The sequence below is a fragment of the Lathyrus oleraceus genome, chromosome 3, assembly GCF_024323335.1.
Source record: "Lathyrus oleraceus cultivar Zhongwan6 chromosome 3, CAAS_Psat_ZW6_1.0, whole genome shotgun sequence".
Classification (NCBI taxonomy): Eukaryota; Viridiplantae; Streptophyta; class Magnoliopsida; order Fabales; family Fabaceae; genus Lathyrus; species Lathyrus oleraceus.
Window position 1 is genome coordinate 91,371,412 of NC_066581.1, and position 14,961 is coordinate 91,386,372.

The 14,961-nt window shown below is 38.2% G+C and overlaps 1 long non-coding RNA gene across 9 annotated transcripts; it reads right to left on the reverse strand.

The window, feature by feature from the left end:
- Positions 1 to 1,092: 1,092 nt before the first annotated feature.
- On the reverse strand, positions 1,093 to 4,501 carry LOC127125563 (uncharacterized). 9 transcript variants are annotated; one of them, XR_007804737.1, is made up of 7 exons: positions 4,021 to 4,501; positions 3,734 to 3,829; positions 3,437 to 3,628; positions 3,221 to 3,350; positions 3,014 to 3,141; positions 2,214 to 2,932; positions 1,093 to 1,659 (listed from the first exon to the last, which is right to left on the reverse strand). It is a non-coding gene; the product is annotated as an uncharacterized LOC127125563 (long non-coding RNA). The 9 variants fall into 9 exon arrangements; XR_007804731.1 differs by having other exon boundaries at positions 1,095 to 1,659; positions 1,770 to 2,932; positions 4,021 to 4,499; XR_007804735.1 differs by lacking the exon at positions 1,093 to 1,659 and adding an exon at positions 1,735 to 2,126.
- Positions 4,502 to 14,961: the final 10,460 nt, after the last annotated feature.

Sequence of the window (14,961 nt, forward strand, 5' to 3'; positions counted from 1 at the left end):
TTCAAGCAATGGTCCATCACAATCTTTCATTTTCAAGTACAAAATCTCTTCATCAGGAAAATCGTACTGCACTGACTGGTAATCTTCAATTGGTTGGTGAGCCAGATGGTCAGCCAAGATACTACCTTTGATTGCTTTCTGATATCAGTATTCGATATCATACTTGTCATACCTTGATTTTGGTCCCAAAAAAAAAATAATAACTTCCAATCTCCGAAAACCTCAAGCATCACAGGCATGGTGGCATGGTGTTTCTTTTCTCCAAATACATTCTATTACAAACCCCTTTCTCAGAAAGCCCTCACCTTTGCAAACCATTCTTCGAAGGCATGTATGGTTCCACCAATGGAATATCTCTTTGCAGAAAGTTTTCAACTTTTAACTCTGACCACTGTGAGAGATTATCATGGGAATGTTCCGCCTAAGAAATTCTACTAGGAAGACTTAAATTTGCTTGGAGGAATCATCAATCAAAAGAAGCATTGGAAACATTTCATGATTTTAAGACTCTATGGTTACCTTGAGGTTCAATTATTGAATCAAGTTATTGTTCAGTTGTGTTATTCTTCAAATCATATTTTGAATGCAAATGGCATCACCTGCATCGGTTATACTTAGGTTAATATTTGAGAAAGGGTTTATGCCATCTGTGCAATCTTTGTCCTTGATTATTCTTCATAGTGCAAAGGAAGAAATTGGAACACATCTTGTATCGAATCATCTGTCTAAGCTTCAAGATTTTTATTTTGATTGAAGGTTAAAAAAGCGCAACAGGCGATTGTGTTGAAACCAAATACTTTGGTATTTAACTTTGTTCTTAAGGCTTGCGTGAGGTTTTAGTTGGCTTTGAAAGTTTTGTGTTTGATTGAATCAATGCCACAGATTGGGGTAGTGGTTGATGCTCACCCCATTGTGATCATTTCACATATGCTAGAAATGATTGGTTTGGGAATTGAAATGATGGAATTATAATGGCATGTTGACAGAGTTACAACGGTTTATGTCCAACACTCTTATCAATTTTATGATACTTTTATTGAGCTTGCACTTCAAGTTTAACGACATTGGTGCTGCGACTAAGCTTATTTTGGTAATGAGTAGCCCACATAATTGTTGCAGTAATGAAGAATATAGGAATCATTTACAAAAAAAAACTTACTTTATCATGTGTGGATCGGCTAATATGAAAATATGCATTAAAGATACATATATGTTAGCCTTGTCAGCTTATCAAAAGAGGGGAATGCAGAGAGAAGCTGAAGTAAATAAAAAAAAAGAAGACTAATTTGCTCAGCGAATTGTCTAATGGTGCTATTCACAAACACACTACATTCACGCTCCCACTCTCCTCTTTTCCCATCCAAAGTGTCTATAACCCAAAACCTCACGCTTTCAATCTCTTCTTCTTCATCCACTTTCTTAGCTCCACCCAACATTCGTAAATGCATCGCTACACTCCGAGAAGTTGAGACTACTTACAAGACAAGGGTCTCTCGCAATGGAAACTTGGGTAAACCTTAAGCCGACTATCTCTTTCCTGAGATTGGCAGAAGAAAGTCTGCACACTTGCAACCATACCACCATGCCATGATACACCTCCAAGTCTATTCATTAGCCGGCACACCAAGAAACCAAGCCTGCAGCTTTCCATTGACAAACCTACCAATTCACAAGGCGATAATGTCAGTCTAACATGGCACCAACAACAAGTTGTAGCAGGAAATTCATAGCAGTCCCAAAAAAAAAGATTATAATTATTCAGACATAACTATCATGTTAAATGCCGATGAATGTGTTAGAGTATTTGATTTTTTACATACGTCAACCTAGGGGTATTTAGAACATTTTCATATACCATAAGCAAGATGTTTATGCTAAATTTACTTGACGAGTAATCCTGAGAATGTTGTTTCTACGAAGACTATCAATGGAGGTGGAAGGAACCCTGTGTTTAATGACAATCTTCGTCTCAATGTTTGTAACGTTGATTCGTCTCTTAAATGGTTTGTTCAGTTGTCAATTGCTTATACTGGTGTTATGCCTGATGTTACGGCAATCTCGGCAATGCCTGGATTCAGAATGCAAAGCAAATCCGTTTTCCTTTAAGCACATATCAGCAATGGCTCCTGTTGTATCCAAAAAGAAAGCTACGCAAGCTACAACAACAAAGCTAATCAATAGAATATAGGGTGAGTATTACTCAAACCACTTACCTGAGGAATCAAAAGAAGGAACTGCTATTGAAGAAAAGGATGATGATGAAGCCGAGGAATAGGAATAGAATGAAGATAGAGTGAAAATTATTGCAAGGTCTATAGTAGAGCATATCATCCAGAGAGTTCCAAATACTCTTGATCATTTTACAAAAGAATAACCAGAAAAAGATGAAACCCATTCAAACACCGACGCACAGTCGTCATTGGTCCCTGTTTCAAAAGCAGCAGTTTAATTCTCCAACAGGTGCAAGTGAGAGCCCTCATGCTAATTCTTTCCATGTGTGCGTGATCTGTAAAGGACCAACCAAAGATGTGAATCTATCATGCATATGGAAACTCAATAGAATATACCATGATCTAACAATTCAACACAATGTCAAATGTAGCATTTCCGAATAAACTCATCGAATCTGCAATGCACATGAAGGATTGTTAGAGACCAGGAAGTTAACCATTTTTGTTCGATGTCGTGACTATCCACAAACCGACCCACCATCAAGCCATGTTGCATACCTCAACCCTGTAGGTTTTGTTTTCCAAACAAGCCAAATGAAATGCACACTAACCCATTAACAATAGACATTAAACCATGCAACGAGTACTCACCAAAGTTTTGCTCGTCTATGTGATGCCCTGTGTACTTCTCTTAAAAAGAACGTCTCCATGCACGAAAATGTTTCAAACAACATTATAGATGCTTGTGAATGAGATACATACTGCACCAAACCACACAATAGTCAAGACTCAAGATGCAAGCAGGCCATTATTAAATCAGAGCGAGGGACTAGGAAGCTCACCATTTAGGTATTCCGTGAGATTCCCCAAACCAATTTGCAAGTGAGCATTGCAACCGGCACCGTTTCTGCAGCAATTCTTACCTCCGAACAAATTGCACCAAAGCCATGTGAAAACCATAAGCAAGACCCTGCAACAAGCTCCATTAGAATCAAAATCCTGAAATCGTACAAAATCTCATAAGTCATTATCGAAATAAAATGTCAAACCTCTGTACAATCTCCATCGTGCTCAACAAGTTATGAAGAAGTGTGTTGATGATAAACGAAGTTTGGCGGAGTTCATAGTTGGAGATATAGTCTTTGCCAAGCTGCAGCTTTATCAACAACATTTTGTTTCCTTGCATCAAAATCACATGTTAGAGTTTAGAGGCAACGATGGTTCTCAAGACTGAACTCTGCCGATTCAAGGACGCAAAGACCTACCAAGGAAGAGGCATCAAATTTAATCGCAGCAATTCTCAGGTGTTCCTGTTTGTGAGCTCAAACTGTCAATTGTTGGTGCTAGCAAGTCATGCCAAGACTAACCCAAACCCACCATCCTCCACAAGAACAAGCGCACGGTTAAACAAGAGCTGCATGTTGACAGGATACTTCCATTGCTAAGAGCTTGCAAAGCTGCTACAACAACAACACAAAATTAGTGTAAATTTCGAAGAAAAAAGAGAAGAAACACGTCCTATTTTCGTCTAAGTGGGTTCACAGTGGTGAAACTTTTCTCACCGACGGTAAAATGTCCTTGGAGACAGAGAGGACCGAGAGGGACCACTAGTTTGAATGAGGATAAAACCTCCAGCATCCTCCGTACGAGAGCCTCCACTGCACATGAGAGGAAAGAGATTAATGGCATATAAAAGGAGGATCACTGTTCACGAAAAACCCTAGAGAACATTAGTGACTACTGTTCAAACCGAAAAACCCTAGAAATTCAAGACGATGGCAAAGAGAGATAAAAAACCTTACCGAAAAAAGGTGAGCAGAGAGAGAGAGAGATTTCTAAGAGAGAAAACCTAGAATCCGCGATTTCTTTGAGGACACGGTGTTAAAGCTTCATCTTGACGCCTTTTGGAACAAAGTCCCTACCGAAAGCGGAGTACGCGAGCGGGTACGTGAAGAAGGAATTGACGAGGGATAGCATTTGAAGAAGAACGATCCAACATCCGCTGGTGATCTCTTCGTGAAGAGGTAAGCGTAGGTTCGGCTTGGTTTTCCTTTCTCTTGGATTCCTGCTTCATCCTCGTCCTTCTTTGTGGTTTATGTTTGGTTTTCTTGTTTCTTTGCATTTTACTCGTGGTATTATTTGTTCTCGCGTTGACCAACTTTTGTTTTTCAAAGGAAGAGTTTTTCCTTGGTTCTGATAGTTTGCCTTCCTTTTAAACAAAAAAAGAGACAAATAATGGTATTGTATTTTAATTTATGTTTAATACATTTAAAGACCTGTCTCCTTGATTTAAAGTTTTGGACTTTTCATTTCGGTGGCTCATCATTAAAGGTACCAGCCAGCCATTAATGGCAGCCGTGTCTCCTTGATAACCACCCAACGACCACGCGTCTAGGATTTTGGTTTGGTATTTCCATTACTTCCTCATTTTTGGGCCAAGTCGGAGCGGTTCACCTTTGACCCGAACCCAGACAGTCTAAGAGGCTATTGGGTGTTCATTCGGCCCAGGTGTTTGTGGCCCATGCTGACTTTCATTTTTTTTCTTCTATTTTATTTGGTTCTTTGGTTATATGATTGGGTCATTGTTAGGATAACAAGTGACCATCGGTGGCCGGGTGGAGGGGAAGCAGTCTCACCTCCCTTTGGGTAGTGGGTTCGATACCCATATATAGCATTTTATTTCTTTTAGCATTCAATTTTTTTCATGTTTATGTTTTATTATAATTTCTCCTACACTCATAGTTTCATCATCACTTACTAACACAAGTTTGGTTTCCTTTAATTTCATCGTCCATGCAAAACCGCTTTAAACCACTAGAATCACACTTTTCTCGATTCAATGTCGAGCCCATTCTCAAATACCTTTGTAAGTCGATTGCTTTTAGGCATCGCCATCAACCTCACATATCTTACTCTTGGGATTTCTTACAATGAGACAGTTCTCTTGCACTTACACTCATACATTGCATTATTTGTTGTTTGGGCCCGATTTAATCATTCCAGTACTTTGAATCCCCATTTGACAAAATGTACCCCACTCCCCCGATGTGTAATAATTTTACTGCTTTTCATTTCTTTATTTGTTTGACTGTTTAGTTAGTTGCTAACACAAGAATAAAATCAATCATTTCCAAAAGATCAAAAATAAGACTCGATCCAACGTCGAGTATTTTCTCAATAAACAAATCAATCCATTTCTTCCTCCCATTCGATTCCATTTCTTTCAAACCTTCATCAAATGCTTGATCCAACGTCAAGCCATTTCTCATAATAAAAGACTCAAAAATATTAATTCCTATCTAAACACTTTTCAATAAAGATGGAAATGGAACGTGGTGGATACCACACACTCTTGGGATTAAGATTCGAGGTGGATACCTCGCCTATCTTAGCTCTCGCCATCATCCAAATTTATCTACTTTGTTTTATCTCAAACACTCATTCAAATCTTTTTCAATCGCTCATCAAATGCTTGATCTAATGTCAAGTCATTTTCACAACAAAACTCAAAATACAATATTCCTATCTAAACACTTTTCAATAAAGATCGGAATGGAACATGGTGGATACCATGCACTTCTGAGACTAGGGTTCGAGATGGATGTCTCGCCTACCCTAGCTCTTGCCATCATCCAAATTTATCCATTCTGTTTCTCTCAAACACTCATTCAAATCTTTCTCAATCACTCATCAAATGCTTGATCTAATATCGAGCCATTTTCATAATAAAACCCAAAACATTTAACTCCTATTTAAACTTTTTCAATAAAGATGGAAATGGAACATGGTGGATACTGTGCACTCCTGAGATTAAGATTCGAGGTGGATGCCTCGCCTATCTTAGCTCTCGCCGTCATTTAAAATTGTCAATGCGGTTTCTTCAAACCCTTTCTCAATCAAATTCAAAACACTTAATCCTTATTAAACACTTTTTGCAAATAAGATGGAAATGGAACGTGGTGGACACCACGCACTCCTGAGACTAGGATTCGAGATGGATATCTCGCTCATCCAAGTTCTCGCCATTACTCAAAAACACATCAAACCATTAAATTTCTTTTCTCGCCGCCGTGCGATTTACTCTTAAACCTTTTCACAAACGAAAGGTACTTTGTTTCAAAACAATGCAAGGCAATGTTTTTCCACCTGTTTTGGATAGTCCAACATTGTTTTTGTCGATCTGACACAAAGTAGATTTTGCTAAAATCGACCAACAAACAAACATTTTCTACCCAGAACTACGTAAGCCTTGATTTCTCTGTTGAGATACGTAGGAGCAGGATTTGTAAATCTTGTCAGGCCCACTAATAAAAAAACATAGGTTTAGTCCTTCGTCAAAAATCCAAAAACATTTTCCTCTCTTTTATTCTTTCTTTCCCCCTAATAACTTAAAGCCTAACATTTCAAACTAACATTGACACACACAACTAACCTAATGGTTCCCGTTGAGTACAACGGACGTGGGGGGTGCTAATACCTTCCCCTTGCGTAATCGACTCCCGAACCCCGATTTGGTTGCGACGACCATAATCATTGTCGTTTTGTCTTGGGTTTTATCGATATTTCCCCTTTCCGTTTTAGGAATAAATAAAGTTCGGTGGTGACTCTGTTCAGTCCATCATTGCGAGCGTGCGATTGCGCTTCGCTAGGTCGTGTTCTCATTTCCCGAGGTACGACAATACTCTGATAACAACATCTGCCAACGGACAATCCTCCCAATTAAAGCAGGCTTCTCAAATATATACTTGATTGGATCGATTTTGGATATCAACCAAGTGGTATGATTCAACATATATTGGGACAGACGCTTAGCAGCCCAAGCCAATGCACAACAACTCTTCTCAAGTATAGAATACCGAGTCTCACAGTCGGTGAACTTCTTACTGAGGTAGTAAATTGAAAATTCTTTCTTTCCTGTCTCATCTTGCTGACCAAGAACACAACTCATACTATCTTCAAGCACATTCAAATACATGATTAATGACCTTCCTTCAACAAGTGGAGACAAAATCGGAGGTTCAAGCAGATATTCCTTAATACTGTCGAAAGCTTTTTGGCAGTCTTCAGTCCAATCATAAGACTGATCTTTCCGAAGAAGCTTGAATATAGGTGCACATGTGGCAATCATGTGTGAAATGAATCTGGAGATATAATTCAAGCGACCGAGAAAACCTCTGACTTGCTTCTCAGTTTTGGGCGCAAGCATCTCTTGTATTGCTTTGACCTTGATAGGATCAACCTCAACACCCTTCTCGCTGACAATAAAGCCCAACAACTGACCAGAACGAACACCAAAAGTACACTTATTCGGATTCAAGCGGAATTTATATTTCCACAAACACTGGAATAGCTTTAATAAATTCTCAACATGTTCCTCTTCATCAATTGATTTAGCAATCATGTCATCGACATATACTTGAATCTCTTTATGTATCATATAATGAAATAGAGTAGTCATTTCTCTTTGGTAAGTTTCACCAGCATTCTTTAGACCGAAAGGCATCACTCTATAACAGAATGTTCCCCAAGGTGTAATGAATGTGGTCTTCTCCATATCTTCGAGTGCCATCTTCATCTGATTATATCCGGAAAATCCATCCATAAACGAAAATACTTTAAATTTAGCAATATTGTGTACCAACATATCAATGTGTGGCAGAGGGAAATCATCTTTCGGACTGGCTTTATTCAAATCTCTATAGTCGACACACATGCAGACTTTTCCATCTTTCTTTGGCATAGGCACAATATTGGCCACCCATTGGGGATACTCAGCAGTTACAAGGAAACCGACATCAATCTATTTCTGCACTTCCTCTTTGATCTTCACGGCCATATAAGGATGCGTTCTTCTCAACTTTTGCTTGACTGGCGGGCATTCTGGCTTCAACGGCAATCTATGCTCCACAATCTCAGAATCCAAACCAGGCATGTCTTGATAGGACCAAGCAAACACATATTAATACTCTCGAAGAAGATCAATCAACCCCTTCTTGACATCTGGACACAGTCGAGACCCAATCTTGACTTCCTTCACATCATCCTCGGAACCCAAGTTGACTAGCTCAATCTGCTCTTCGAATGGTTGAATAGTCTTTTCATCTTGCTCAAGAAGACGAGATAATTCATCACTCACTTCTTCATCACTTTCCTCCTCGGCTTCAAACACAGGGAATTCAAAATTTGGAGAAGGAGAAGGATCGTTGTATTCAATGAGGTTAGGAACCAACCTGAATAATGATTTGATATTTTGATTTTAGAGAAGTGAATTTGTGACCAAATATTATGAAGATGGATAATTATATTGTTTATTTATATTTTTTGTGATTACCATTTTCAGAATAAAGCAAAAAGTAAAAACAAAACATCATAAATGTGGATGAATATAATTAATTTTATTAATGACCAATTTGGAAATGCCCAAACAATGTTCTCTTCTCCCTTAGGCATAGGAGAAGGACTTTGAAAACATATAAAAGCAATTACTTAGATTGATGAAAAATAATAGGAACATCAACAGCAGTCCAATTGTTGCAAGCCTTTTTCCATGCGTCACAAAATTGGTGCAGTCTTTCTCTTCGTCATCTTCTAGCACAAAAGCTAAGTGTTGGTCATTGCCATGAATGAACCCTCCGCTATGGAATATAAGTTGCATATCTTCAGTCCTTGTAGTTGTTGAACCTTTATGGAACCCCAAACCGATTCTGCCTTTATTGTCGAAGACCTCTACCATGCGCTCCCACTGATCAACATTGCCTTCTTCCACAATCTTTTTAGCATCTTTCAATGAGAACATAGGTGCCCCAACTCTCTTTTCAGCAACAATAGATAAGGCTTGAAACGGAGTTCCAACCTCATCCTCAGCTTCAACGTAGGAGAAAGCTGACAGGTGGCTAACCAACAACGCCTTCTCTCCACCAACAATCACAAGCTTTCCATTCTTCACAAATTTGAGCTTCTTATGCAAAGTTAAAGTAACAGCTCCTGCCTCATGGATCCATGGCCTTCCCAACAAGCAACTATAGGCCGGGTGGATACCCATTACTTGAAAAGTAATTTGAAAATCACTCAGACCTATCTTAACTGGAAGGTCCACTTCAACAATAATTGTTTTGTGCGAACCGTCAAAAGATTTGACAATTACACCTCTATACCTCATAGGCGCTCCTTGGTATGATTGTAAGACCCCAATTTTGTCCCTAAGATTCCTCATGGCATCATATCATTACATTGCATAGCCTCAAGGATCTCTGAGCATCTTGCTTTCTGCTATCTTTGGGTAGGGATCCCTTGTGAGTGTTTGAGATCACCAGGCATTGCTTGCATTATATATAATTGCTTTTATCATTTCATCACTAACGAAAAGCACCAAAAATATGTCATCTAACATTTTGTTTTGTAGCATCAAGCAAGCACAGGTCAAGCCATTCATGAGCATCCCTGGTACAAGAGCAGATGGTATTTTCGTGAGATGAGGACCATATGATTATTTTGAAGAGCTTACATGAGCCATGGTTCCATTTTGGAGCAAATTCCCAAGTGGCAAAGGCCCAAATCCATCAGAACATTTTCAGGTCATCTAAAGATCAAGAAAGTCAACTGCAAAGTCAACTGAGGACTTGGAGGTGGGGAAGTGATTAGAAATACTTCATTCATGTTAAAACAAGGTCCATTTGACATTTCAAACATTCACATTGAAGAAATTGAGGTCATATCAAAAGTTTCCAAAAATGGAAAGTGACCTATAATTTCAAGTTTCCAAAAATGGATAGTTTTTGGACCAACTTCAACTCAATCTTACATCATCAAAAAAGCTTCAAATGAAATTTTGTTGAACATGAAAGTTGTAGATCTTTCTCTCCCATTTCCAAAAAGTCCAAGATCATGAGCATCTGATGAATGGTTGAGAAGTTATGATCAAATGATTGCCAAGTGTGCTTAGAACTTCAAAATGCCATAACTTTTGAACTAAAGCTCCAAAATGAGTCACTCTTGTTGCATATTTCTTCTCTTGACCTATAATTTCCAAATCCAACATTACATTGCATGAAATTTAATCATAAGATCATTTGGCCATGCATGTTCATTTTGGAGGGAAAATGCATAATTTGAATTTGGTGCATCATACATGTTAAATACCATTGCCATTGTGTTCATAAAATGATTTTAAGTGAATTTGAGCATTCATATGTTACTGTTCACGTGTGGATTTTCCATGCACCACACATTTTCCATTTTTGGTCATGCACCTTATTCTCACTAATTACAGTTAGCCATTGCCTAATTAATTTTTCAGAGTGATTAACATGTCATATAAAGCCTTAATCATAACAAAATTCTGAGGTTTTTCATTCATTCTAGATCTAGATTTCATTTCTCATAAAAATTTCTCTCAATCCAAATTCAAAAATTCTTCATATAGCATAGCATTTTCTTCCATATTCTGGTTTATTGAGTGTTGTTGATGAAGATTCAAGCATTGATTTGAAGAATTCGAGCCAAAGTCAAGCACATGAAGCTCAAGAACATGAAGATGGAAGTTGAAATCTGAGCTAGATCCAAGCCACCTCAAGCTTCAATTCACACACAAAGCTTCATAACATCATCTCAGGATTGGATCTGGACACTTTTGGCACTTGAATCGCTTGTTTTCTCATACTGCTCTTCAAGAGGTTAGAATTTCGAACCTCTTAATTCTTCAAATCATTGCCATGTTTAAGTAGATCTCATCATGCTGAGAATTCTGATGTGTTTAGATTTAAAATTGGTTGAGATTTGAGCAAGATACGTGAACTTGGACTTTTGACATGCATTATGTTTTCATTCGATTCGCATGATTCTTTGAGTTATAGGCTTAGCAAATGTGAGATTTGGAATGTGCATGGAATAAGCTTTTGAACGGTATATGATTTGCGTGAATCTGGAAAAAATATTTGAACGTGTTACTGTAGCTCCGCCGTCTTCATGAAGAAGACGGTGGAAACCGCCACTGCCGCCGCCGTCTGCAATTGATTGAGTTGGCTAGGGTTTTTGTCCATACATGCTGCCACGCCCATGCTTCGAGGCGAATCCATTGGTTGCGCTTTCGTTGACTCATCCACACGTACACGGACCTGTGAGTTGGCATGCCAACTCATTTAGTTAAACGACCGTGTTTTGCTTGCAAGCGCATTTGTACTTCCTTCGATTCCTGGCGATGCAACTTCTGGATTTTATTTGTTTCAGCGCTTGATTTTTGTATGTACCCGGTTCGATCCTGTCTGATGGCATTTTTCAAATTAAATCCACCTTTTCTATTTCCCTCCAATTATCATGTACATGATTCACATTTATTTCAAACATTTTTATCCAACTTTGAAAAATCATAACAAATTGAAAATTAATCAAATCACCTCCGATTTTTTGCTATTTGCTCATTTGATTGTCTTTTATTTTTTGATGTGAATTTCTGGATTTTATCATTTCTGGATTTTTAATTGTGGACAGTTAATCGAACATGTATGCAAATGTGACAAGCTTCATTCATTCTATTGTGAAATGCTCATACATTGGCCAATGGCTTTGAAATTTGGTGTGATGATTCCCAACATGTTGTATGACTTTTGAGGCTTGGTTGTGTATTTTTCTCATTTTTCATTTCTGTTTTGGATACATGAATGTATGGTGTGACAATGTGTGTCACACAATTTGATGTCATACTTGTTCATTTTCATTAATAGGTCAATTGAGCTTTTCTGATTCCAATCTTTTGCATGATGCTTGTGTTTGACATGTTGTATGCACATAAAAATTTTCATGATTGTTTGATTCATTTTTGTTTTAATATGGAATTTTGATTCTTGATGTTCAATTGTATGCTTTGTAATTGCCTTTGCCATATCTTGCTCATGTGGTGACTTTGCTTGATGATTTGGATTTGGTACCTTTTATGACATGTTCTCACTTGATTAAACATGCTTCATGTTGAATATTGGTTGCTGTTTTGACTTTTTGCTATGCCTTTGACCCTAGTCTTTGTACTAGTGGTTTGTAATCACTTTTTGAGCTTTGTATTTCAGGTTCAAGCAATTAGCAAATAATGGTTGATGTGATCTCATTACTTGAGATACAAGTTACTTTGGTTAACTAACCTTGTTGTTTTGTAGGTCATTTGGATGATGAAACAATTTGATTTGCTTGCATCTTATGCCTTGCTTTGTGTAACACTGTTGATTGGTTTTGTATGTTTTCTGTTGGTTTTCTGAATGTGAATATTGACTTGTTTGACTTTCTTACAGGTACTTTAGCCGCTTTTAGCTCATTATTTGAGCTTTGCTTTGCTTGTGGTTGGTATACCACTTAGGTAACCTCTCTAACTCCATGTAGTCTGGAAGACCTGCTATCTTTGGCAGGCACCTGTCTGAAGCCCTCCTTAAGAGGCCATGTTCTTGATTGTTTAATTTTGTGCTAAAGACCTCAATGAGGCATGGTTACTTAAAGACCTCCTAAGTGAAGAGGCATTGGCAGATAGAAGGGATTTGTAATCAATCCCCTGCTATTCAGTTGAGTCTTTCATTATGCTCGCACTACGTGCTGATGCTTTTGAATAAACACCCAAAATCTTGTATAGAGTCGGTTAGTGGAGAGGGTTCCATCATTTTGAACCCCCACATTTTCTTTGATTCAAGCTCACCCAGGCCAGGGTTAAGAGCTATGAGGTCTGACCCTCATTACCTTTCATCTGCTCACCCTAACTCTCAATGTTAGAGGTTAAGAGCTTCTCAGCACCCCTACATTTGGCTTGTTTGTCGAGGTTGACATGACCCCTTGACTAAAGCCCACCCTTGTGTGAAGCCTCTTGTTTGTGTATAGAGTGTGCTTGTTTGTTCATCTGTGCATTAATGTTTGTGTGTGCCTCTGTGCATTGTTTTCATCTTTGAGCATTACTTTTATATCATTTCCATGATCATTGCTCATTATTTTGTGACATTCATTTTGTCCTTTTGAGGAGTCAATTGTAAGTCCACCTATTGGCATTTGTTTCCTGTGTTCTGTTAGGAGTTGGATATAAGACCATTGATTGGCATTCCATTTCCTTGGAGTCAGATGTAAGACCATTGATTGGCATCTGTTTCCTGTTCCTTTTGGGGAGCTGGACCTAAGACCATTTATTGGAACTCCATTTCCTATCTATTTCCTTTCTCTTTTGTGGAGTTAGATGTAAGACCATTGATTGGCTATCTGTTTCCTGTTTGTTTGTGAGGCTAGTGTAAGACCATTGATTGGCATCTGGTTTCCAGTTGTGCTTTTGTGAGTCTAGTGTAAGTCCATATATTGGCATCTGGTTTCCATTTTGCTTTTGTGAGTCTGGTGTAAGTCCATTGATTGGCATCTGGTTTCCATTTTATTTTGGCTATCTCTGATACATGCTTCATCTGTTTTTGCCTTGTGCTTGGCCCTACTCCAAAGGAACTTACTTGGATCATTTCTATGATTTTGAGAAAGCAACCCTGCCCGTGGCTTTGTCCCTTAACCCTCATTTTGTGAATACTTTAACCATACTTTGATCCATCTTTTATCCAAAAAAACAAAAATCTTTTGTTTGTGCAAACATTTTCACTTGTTTTCAAAACTAGAAACCTAGGCCCTAGGCCTTTGATTTTTAAACTTCATTGTTCATAACACTCATTGTGAATTGAATCTCTAATCAACTTTGACTATTTTTGCATATACTCTTAATTGGTTAATTCAACCAACTCAAATCTCTTTTGTGGTTCCAACAACCATCTCCTAATCAAATTTTCATGCATTAGTCATAGATCTGAATTATCTTAGTGGTTGATGTAAATCTCACCGCATCCTTAGTGATCGAATTGTAAGACTTCCATGCTTATTATAGGGCATAATCCCTCACTAGCGTGTCGAAGCTGTTCTCACATGGTGATTCGTTGTTTCAGGTCGAGTTTTCTCCCGTTGATAATGAAAGACCTTAAGGCTTTTGTTTAAAACCAATCCACTCATCTTTTAGAAATTTTTTACCCGAACTACGGGGTTTTGATTCTTCTCTTTCATGAAAAGGTACGTAGGCAATGGGTTTCATCCATCAGAATCACAAAATTGTAAATAAACTTGTACATTCTTTTCTCATCTCTTCAATCATTGTTTGCACAAACATATTTTATAACAAATATTTTTACAACAAGCGTGAGAAGGGCTCCCTAGGAGTACCTAGGATGATTTGGGTGCCTAACACCTTCCCAGAGCATAACCAACCCCCTTACCCAGATCTCTGACCTTTTATTAGTTTTCTTTGCAAAACTTCTTAGGCTTTTGTTCGCTTTCTAGCCATTCCTTTGGATAAATAGAAGTGTGGTGGCGACTCTATCTTTGTATTATTTATCTCGGATCTAATTAATATTTCCGATGGTGACAAATACACCGCTACAGAAAAGTGGCGACTCTGCTGGGGATAACATTAGACCTTCCTCAGTGGGTTTTGCCAACTTTTCACACTTGTTGTGACATATTTTTGTGCAATTTGGGATTACTGTATTAATTGTAATGATTGAGTTGCTTGATATATCAATTGCTTGTATGCTTGGTGATCTCTATGAGATGAGTTCTATACCCGAACTCGAGTGCACTCTAGGATAGGAGAATGGCATAGTCTCGTCGACTTGTGTGGAGTTATTCCTTAGCAAGTTGACTTGCGAGCCCATTCACTTGGTGGAGGTCATGTTGGATTAATAATGTCACACAAGTCATTTGTGGTTAGGCATTATTCTTTCAATATGTGCCTTAGAAGCCAAGG